Source organism: Lathyrus oleraceus, chromosome 6, assembly GCF_024323335.1.
Source record: "Lathyrus oleraceus cultivar Zhongwan6 chromosome 6, CAAS_Psat_ZW6_1.0, whole genome shotgun sequence".
NCBI lineage: Eukaryota > Viridiplantae > Streptophyta > Magnoliopsida > Fabales > Fabaceae > Lathyrus > Lathyrus oleraceus.
The window spans coordinates 377,661,962-377,671,910 of NC_066584.1; positions in this window are offsets into that span (position 1 = coordinate 377,661,962).

The window sequence follows — 9,949 nt, forward strand, 5'->3', positions numbered from 1 at the left end:
CAAACAAGTTACCATTCAACTCCTTATGATCCACTGATGTTAATCCCTATGGTTTGAGTTTCAGTCATTGAGTATACACAATCTAATTTTATTTTTAGGTTTAAGTTTTCATTCGTGTTCATGTGAAATACTCCATACACAGAGCCAGTAAATGGCTCATGAGTATGGAGAAGGCAACAATGACCTTAGACTGAGTGGAATCCATGGTTGATTTCACTTAAAAATGTGATTTGCAGACTTTCGATTTCTAAAATATCAAGGTTGAAGACGATGTTCATATCGTTGCTTCGCGCATGTTTCTTTTGTTTTAAATTCAAAAAATTGTGTTGGCATCATTTCATTGGTTGTCACGTTTGATTTGGCCTGAGAGTGTGTGTGTGTGTGTGTGTGTTGTGTGTGTGTGTGTGTGTGTGTGTGTGTGTGTGTGTGTGTGTTGTAATACCCCAAAATTTACCCTTCATTTTTCCTGGAGGCATGGGATTATGTTTTACACCTCATTCATGCATTCATTTTTAGGTCATTTAACATTTCATATTGCATTCCATCATGTCAATCAGAATTAGCTCAAAGAAGCTTGAATATCATCCAAGACACTTTGTGGGTTCTATCCGGGTGGTCAGTCAACACAAGGGAATGACTTGAGTTACTTCCAACATGTTCAAATGGGGTCTATTCATCATGCAAAACGTTAATCTTGAAGAAGCAAAGGCCTGTTCCTGAGATGTCATGCTCGCTAGGCGAGCAGCGTGGTTCGCCTAGCGAATCTGAACTGTCATACTCGTTAGGCGAAGCGCACGCGTTTTCCAAATATAACAGAAAAATCTTAGACTTGGACCTCTCTCATTTGAGCCCACAAAGCCACGAAAATCAGGTTATAAATTCAGAGTTTCAGTGGAACAAAACCCTGGTAGAACAGAGAGAGTGAGAACTAATTCATAGCAGCCTCTAGAGACTGAAGGGAACTCATCTGCAAAGAACCAATTCCCTCTCATATAAACCCTAAGATTGCTTTGAAAACCCAACCGGGAAATTCAATTTCATTCGATCTCTCCAATCAGGTTTGCCTCATCTCCACTATTTCGTGCTTTCAATTTGAAATTTCTAAATGTATAAGGCATTACGGGTGAATTTGGAAGAGTGGGTACCGTTAGGTTTCACATGTGGGTTTAGTTATGCATGAATGTGTAGAACAATGCTTTGAATGTTTGATCACTTAATTTCTGAAATCATACTGTTCTCAGAGAAGAATCCAGAACCCGCAGACATTCGCTAGCATCTTCGATAGGCGAATCTGCAGCGAAGCTTCGCTAAGCGATGCAGTAGCGATCGCGACAGTAGCTGCTTTTTGCTCTCTAATCTGTTTTGTGTTTGTTATGACATGATTTCTATTACGTCCGGACACATGTTTTGGTATGTATGTCATGTATTGATGTATGGACCCTCGCCCCCTGACTTTGAATTTTGATACCCTTTTGATGCATTTGTTTAATAAGAGGTTTAGGCCTCCTATCCTTGGTTGCTTTTTGTGAGCTTTTTGTAAACTTTAATAGCATGATTCATGTGGTTGCCATGATTCTCTTGTTTGGTGCAACTCTTGATTGCACCCCGTCTTGTTATTCTAACTTGTTTGTTGAGTTTTTTTGTGAGGGCTCACATGACTCCGGAAGAGATAGCTTGCTTGGTATTCCACTTTATTTGTGGGATACCATTTGGAGATTTATTCTGATTACTTTGCTGACTTGCTTTCTTTGATGGTGCTAGCTTGAGAGATCTCCGGGTTTCTCGTTCCTTTAGTTGCTGTTACTTCGGATCTTTATCCGTGGGGTAGATCTTTTGATCCCTTTTACATCTTTCCCGCATTTTACCGCTTTCTTAGCTGGAAGACCTCAATAAGAGGCAATGTTTTCTTTTGTTTGTTTACTTTTGTGCCCAAAGACCTCCGAGAAGAGGCATCAAAGCTAAAGACCTCCATAAAGAGGCAATTGACGGATAAAAGGGATTAGTAGTCAATCCCCCGTTATTCAGTGTGTCGTTCTTTATGCTCACACTACGTGTCGATGCTCCAGAACAAAAGCCAAGATCTTTTGTCCGGTCAGTCAGTGAAAAGGGTTCCATCTTTCTGAATCCCCACTTTTTGTCATGAGCTCACCCTGTCTAGGGTTCAGAGCTATGAGGTCCTATCCTCATTACCCTTTTGATCTGCTCACCCTGACGTTCAGTGTCAGTGGTTAAGAGCCCATTTGATTACCTTTCCATGGCTTGTTTGTCGAGGTTGATATGACCCCTCTTGACTAAAGCCCTACCCATGTATGTTTGAGCCCCATTGTTGGCATGTTTACTTTATGCATGTTTGTTTTGTATGGAGTGATCGTCTCCCCATAGGATTGCTAGGCTTCATATAGTTTCTCGTTTGCATGTCAATTAAGGTAGCACGGTTCCTTCATCTAGGACTTCCTTTTTTGCATGGGCATTTCTAAAACACAAACAAACTCATTGGTTTTTATTCTCCTAAGAACACGTTAACTCCTTCTACTACATGTGAGTAAGTCTCCAAAGGTCGAGCATCCGGTAGATTGCGTAGTAACGTCGTTCATCTAAAATACACAACCCTTAACCCGTAGGTAGCCGAACTACGGCTTGCTCTGATTCTCATTCCCGATGAGATACGTAGGCATAAGACGCGACGTCTTAGCGAGCACACTCCTCTTTAACCCATAGGTAGCCGAGCTACGAAGACTCTGATTCTCATATTCAGATGAGAAACGTATGGAGTGGATGCGACATCCGTGCGAGTCATTTTCTTTTGACCCCTCTTTTAGTCAATAGTACATTAGATAAACCCACGCCCTTTAGACAAGAACAACAAGAGTGGATCCCGTAGAGTACTACGGATGCGTAGGGGTGCTAATACCTTCCCTTCGCATAATCGACTCCCGAACCCAAGATTTGGTTGCGAGACCTTGTCTTTTCCTTTCCTTTTTCCAGGTTTACTTCGAGCGTTTCCTTTACCTTCTTTGGGATAAATAACGCACGGTGGTGACTCTTCTGTCATATCTTTCGTTTTTCGCTGGTTGTCTCTTTTTCGCATTTAGGTTGCGACAGCTGGCGACTCTGCTGGGGACCAGGTTTCCCTAAGCGAGTCTCTCCTAGATTTTGTAGGTTTCTTGTTGGTTGGGTGTTTATTTCTTTTGTGCAGTTATTTATTTACCTTCTTTACCTTATTGCATTCATGTACATATGTCTATTGTATATGTGGGTTCTGTTGGGTTGTTTGTTTGTTGGGGTGGGATGTTCTATGAGATAAGCCCACTACCCAGGCTTGAGCGTACACACAGGTTTTAGAGTGGATAGTCATGAGGCTTGCGTGGCATGTTGCTACGTTAAGTCGTTCATGAAGACCCACATTCCAGACGAGGTTTCTTTTGGATATATTCTGTCCTACGGGTGTTCCGTAACGGCATAATGTTCCTTTAGAAATCGTCGACTCTGGTGACCATTTCTCGAGAACTCAGTCGAGGCCTCTCCTCCGAGACGCGTTTATGTTAGCTCTGGTGGGCGCATTCTCGCTGCTCAATCCGAGGACCCCGAGACTGGGAACTTGCTTTAGGATATCATGTTGAGGGGAGTCAGTGGAGGTCTTTTATCCCATAATAATGCCAAACCTTCAGGGGTAAAACGTATTATTCTCGACTGAAGGGCTGAAGCTGACGAACTTTTGTTCTTAGAACCTACCAGTGAGGGGCGGGCTAAATTCAGGAAACCTTAACCTTCAACCAACCCGGTTTTCTGGAGCAGAACTTGGATCTTGTATTATATTCATTAGTGGGTTTCTCTTCAGACAGTGCAACTTGACAGATGTTCAAGCAGATACAACAACCCTGATTCCCATGTCACTGCATTGCATCACAACATTTGCATTCATATCATTTAATACATGTTTATCTATTTCTAGGGGTGTTTACATCTTCTTCTTGATTCCGGTCAGGTTTCTCTGGTTCTCTTAAGATGGATATTGGCAGAAAAAGACACGTCGCCTACAAGTTTCCTGTGGTCTGTTTGGAGCCTATTCAACAGCTGATGAAGTTAATGGATCAGGATTATCTAGAAAGATTCCGGAAGGATTATGGTTTGATTCTAGGTTTCGTTATGGTTCTCTCCAAAGATCAACATGATGCTCTCTTTACATTGTTGCAGTTCTATGACCCTCCATTGAGGTGTTTCACGTTCCCAGATTATATTCTGGTCCCTACTTTGGAGGAGGTTGCTAGTTTTCTCAGAGTTCCTATCAAGCCGCAATTGCTATTCTATAGTTCTGAGTTTCTGCCCGACCTCAACATGGTTGCTTCAGCCACATATTTGGGGAAATCAGTCTTGAAGGCTAATATGTGTCAGAAGGGAGGAGTTAATGGTTTTCATCTGAGTTTCTTACTGGGAGAAGCAAAGAAGAAGCTTGAAGATGGTGACAAAAGGGGTTTCAATGTTGCGTTGGCTCTTTGTGTGTATGGGATTGTCCTGTTCCCTAATGTGGCGAAATTTGTGGACGTAGACGCCATACGCCTTTTTGTGTTGGGTAATCCAGTGCCGACCTTGTTGGGAGATTTCTTTCAATCAGTGCATCACAGGAATGAGAATAGAAAGGGAGGATTGGTGAATTGTTGTGCACCTTTGTTTTATAAGTGGTTCAGTTCCCACCTACCCAAGTCAGGAGCGTTCGTTGATGTCAAGAACTCGTTGAGTTGGTCAAAGAGACTGATGGGGATAAGAGCTAAAGATATTTCTTGGTGGTTAGACCAGAGCTTGCTTCAGGCAGATATTATTCATAGTTGTGGGAACTTCCCGAATGTACCGTTGGTAGGAAGAAGAGGAGGAATCAACTACAATCCTTCTCTGGCAGTCAGACAGTTTGGATATGCTTTAAGAACTCCGCCTTTGGAAAAAGATGTGGAAGAATCTCTGTTTTTCCATTCTTCATCTGATTTGATTGTATCCCGTAAGGAAGCTGAGGCCTGGCTCAGGGTGATCAAGAGAGGAAGAACTGTGCTTGGAAAAGGAGATTGCAGGGCTTATCCTCAGTATGAAGAGTGGCTTCAAGGAAGAGTCGAAGAGTTTGGCCTGCCGTTTCCTATTGAAGAACCTTTGTATCCACCTACTCCTGAGCAGTCAACAATGGTGAGCCGAGAGGAGTATGACAAATTGAAAAATGCCATGGAGGAGCTTCAAACTGAAAACTCGGAGTTAAGTGTGAAGCTGCAAGACTGTATGCAACAATTCCATGAGGCAGAATATCAGAAGGGGGAAGCCGTCAGATTGCAAGAGGAAGCAGAGAGGAAATTAGTTGTGGAGGTGGACTTCTTCAGGAAGACAGACGAAGCCCTAGGATCCTCCAGTTCTGAGTTGAGGCAAGTCAAACAGAAGTTAACAGATGCTCTTGGTAAGCTAGCTGGTTGGCAAGAGCAATGGGATGCATTTTCAGCTTCTAGGAAGGTAAAGGAGGAGGAGATGGTGGCCGAACTGACTGGTCAGATGGAGAAGTTGAAGATTTTGCTGAAGGAGAAGAACAATGAGCTCATGTGCGCCCGTTCAACCAATGGTTATATCACGGATCAACTCAACAAGGCTCAAGAACAGATTGAAGAACTCAAGGTGCTGGCGGGTTTGAAGAGATCTAGACTTGAAGAGGTTTTCGGAGAAGATGATGGGAATTACTACAGAGAGCACATCAATGAGTTGGATGGAGTTATTCACAAAAGGAATCTGCTTATCCGGCGTTTGACAGAATCTCCAGATCATCCTGACACAGTGGTACTACTGGCTGAAGTAAGGAGCAACCCTTATGGGTTGCATACAGGAGGCTGATTCCTGATTTTTGTTCCTCTCTTTACTTATTGTATTGTAGTGATGATCCACAGGCTTGTTGTGGAGATCTTTTCTTTGATTGTATCCCTTCTTGAACCCATTTGTATGATGGTTTTCCTTATTGCATCTTGATCTCAGAAGTTTATCCACAACTCGGTCTTCTTGCGCTTTTTGTCTGATGTGAGACTGGAATCAAGGGGGTAGAATGCACATTGGAATGGATAAATATGTCATTGCATTTACATATTCATTTGCATATCTTGCATAACAGGTACCGCTGTGGTGTTCTCATATTATTTGGTGTTCCACTAGCAGGATAGCTGACTCAGGCATTCACCGATACGGTACCCGAAGAAATCAACAGAGAGTGATGGAAAGCCTACAAGCAGAGCTCGCCGAGATGAAGATCCGCATGAACCAATTCATGGATGTGGTTCAGGGGGTGGCTCAGGGACAACAAGAGCTCAGGCAGATGATGCAGAGGAATCCTGCCACTATTCAACCAGAGACAGTGAGTGATCCTCCGGCTGGAGAGGTTAACGGACCCAGTGGACCGGGGCCTACCCCGATCCTACATGTCACCTCCGGTCAACAGCCCGTCCATGATGATCAGGACGACCAATTCCCCTTGTTTCAGGAAGACTTTGGCATGGGACATGGTATGGACCCCATGTTTAGAAGATTAGAGGAGAGGTTGAAGGCAGTGGAAGGACAGAATCCTCTGGGAGTAGACGTTGCTGACTTGGGGTTGGTCCCAGGCGTGAGGGTGCCACCGAAATTCAAGGTCCCGATATTTTACAAATACAGTGGCAACTCTTGCCCAAAGACCCATGTGCAAGCCTATTTCCGTAAAATGGTTGCATACTCTGACGATGAAAAGTTGCTTATGTACTTTTTCCAGGATAGCCTAGCTGGGGCATCCTTGGAATGGTATATGAGGCTAGACAGAGCCCACATCCGCTGCTGGAGGGATTTGGCTGAGGCTTTCGTGAAGCAGTATCAGTATAATGCAGACATGGCTCCGGACAGAACTCAACTTCAGAATCTGTCTCTTAAAAGCAATGAGTGCTTCAGGGAATACGCTCAACACTGGAGGGAGACAGCTTCCCGTGTTCAACCTCCTATGTTGGAGAAGGAAATGGCTAACATGTTCATGAATACTCTGCCCGAACCTTACTTGGAGCGCCTGGTGGGTTGCAATGCCTCCAACTTTGCTGATGTAGTCTCTACCGGAGAGAGGATGGAGAACTACCTGAAGACATACAAGATCCAGAGTGGAGGTGGATCTTCATCAGGGGTGAAGAAGTCGTTCATTCAGGGACAGAAAAGGAGAGAAGGGGATGCAAATGCCATATCTTCTTATCAGAACAGGGGTAACCAGAGGAATAACTTTCAGAACTATCATCAACAACCGTATGTTGCGGCTGTGACCATTCCAGCTGCAGCACCACTACAACAACAACAACCACAACGTCAGCAAACTCAGTACCAACAACAGCAATAGGGTAACAGACCCGCCTATCAACAGAGGCAAAGGATGATGGACAGGCGTTTCGACACTCTTCCAATGTCGTACGCTCAATTACTTTCTAGTCTTCAACAACTACAACTTGTGCAGTTACGCACTCTGGCTCCTCCTGTTGGTAGGCTTCCGGTGGGTTACGACGCCAACGCTAGGTGTAGCTTCCACTCTGGGGCATCTGGCCACAATATTGAGAACTGCAAAGCTTTTAAGCATGTAGTTCAGGACCTCATAGATTCAAAGGCCATCGACCTTGCACCTACTCCTAATGTCGTCAACAATCCCATGCCGCAGCATGGTGGTGCGAATGTTAATATGATGGAAGGGGAAGCCATATCAGTCAAAGAAGTGTTGAAGTTGAAGACTCCGCTGTTGGAAATTAAAGACTACTTGCTGAAGGCCGATGTTTTCCCCGGTTGTGGGAAGGGTTGTTTGGATTGTGCTATACAGAGCAAAGGTTGTTTGAAGCTATAGCAGGGTATCCAGGTCTTGCTCGACGAAGGTACCCTTCAGGTTGAAGATTTGTCTGTCCAAGAGTATGTGGAAGGGGTTGAGCAAAAGGTGTTTCAAGATGCTACTGATGAATTCGCAGATGTCATTCCTACTGATTCTGTAATCCATGATGACGTATTTAATTTCTCCAATGTTATTGCTGATATCCCAAACAATGTGGTTGATTCTGATGTAACTGAACTTGATTCCGATGTTTCGGATGTTTATGTTTCGAGGAATGAGATTTCAGAGTATGACTATGATGTTACTACTATCACCATTTTCTACCAACTAATCAGATCAATGTGCCAGAAGCGCAACCGGCGCCACCAGCGCGACCGTCCACTATGACTATCACAACCCCTGGTCCTTTACCTTTCACCAGCGAAAGGGTCATTCCTTGGCATTATGGGGGGAGTGTATACACGCACGATCATGGGGTGGAACAGCCACCGAAGGTAGAAGAGGGTCGAAAGTTTGAACTTGGAGTTGAAGGTCCCGCAGTGGACAATGTTGGTGGAATCGGGCGATTCACCAGGAGTGGTAGACTGTTCTCACCACCCGTTACCCAAACTGATAATACTGATGTTGCGGCGAAAGCCAAAGGCAAGCAAGTCATGAATGAGGGTGCCTCTACACCCCAGGCTGGTTCTGAGCCCACTTTTGCGAAGGATGTGGACGAGCTTTTGAGAATTATAAAGAGAAGTGACTACACGGTAGTCAATCAGTTGATTCAGACGCCGTCTAAGATATCTATTCTCTCACTCCTGTTGTGTTTGGAGGCACACAGGGAGGCACTTCTGAAGGTTCTTAATGTTGCTTATGTACCTCAAGAGATCTCGGTAAACCAACTGGAAGAAATCGTTGCAAATGTTCATGCAAGCAACGGGTTAGGTTTTACTGATTCTGACTTAACACCAGCTGGACGCAACCATAACAAGGCTTTGCACATCTCGATGGAATGCAGAGACACCGTGTTATCTCATGTTCTGGTAGATACAGGTTCCTCTCTCAATGTGCTACCCAAAAGAGCCCTGTCAAGGTTAGAAGTAGAGGGTTTGGTCCTGAAGCCTTCGGATCTTATTGTGAGAGCCTTTGATGGTTCTAAGAGGTCGGTGTTCGGAGAGGTAGAATTGCCAATTCAGATTGGATCACAAACCTTCAACACCGTCTTCTATGTGATGGATATCAGTCCTTCCTATAACTGCCTGCTGGGTCGTCCTTGGATCCACAATGCTGGGGCAGTCTCTTCAACTTTACATCAGAAGATTAAATTCCCAGTCAATGGAAGGATTATCACCGTCTGTGGTGAGGAAGATATTCTGGTCAGTAACCTATCTACATTCAAGTATGTAGAGGTAGAAGGTGAATTTCATGAGACCCTTTGTCAGGCCTTTGAGGCAGTTCAAATCAAGGACGCAGCTTCGGTGGAAGAAGTTAAAGCGGGTGCCGCTATCTCATCCTTTAAGCAGGCACAGGCCTTGGTGGATTCAGGTGTTGCTCCCGGTTGGGGACGTCTATTGGAGTTACCAATGAAAGAAGACAAGTTCGGGATTGGGTATCAGCCAGCTCTGACTTTTACAACTTCAACACTTCAGACTCGACAGGGGCCGATTACTTTCTCCAGTGCTGGCGTCATCCAGTATAGCCAGGTCTCTGCGGTCAACGATGAAGATGGGGATAGTGATTGCGACATCGACAGTTGGGTGCGTCCAAGGATCCCGGGTGAAGTCATCAACAATTGGTCTTCTGAGGAAATTGTCCAAGTCATTTTTCTGAAAGAGTATTTTTCTTTGTTTATTCATGCATATCCAAGTCTTACGTTCCGCCCAGGGCGTAATGACTCATTGTAGGGCTCATCTATGCGAATACCTGCATTTTTTATCATCAATAAAGGACGTCTTTTTGCACTCAAATATTTCGTTCACTATCTTTCCATTTTTGCAGTTTTCAAAAAAAAAAAAATATATATATATATATACATTTGGCAATGTTTTGTTTAGTTTCCACTTCTTGTTCACACTCATAAGCACATACCATCACTCATGTAGATGCACGTCACCGGATCCTATTGATAAC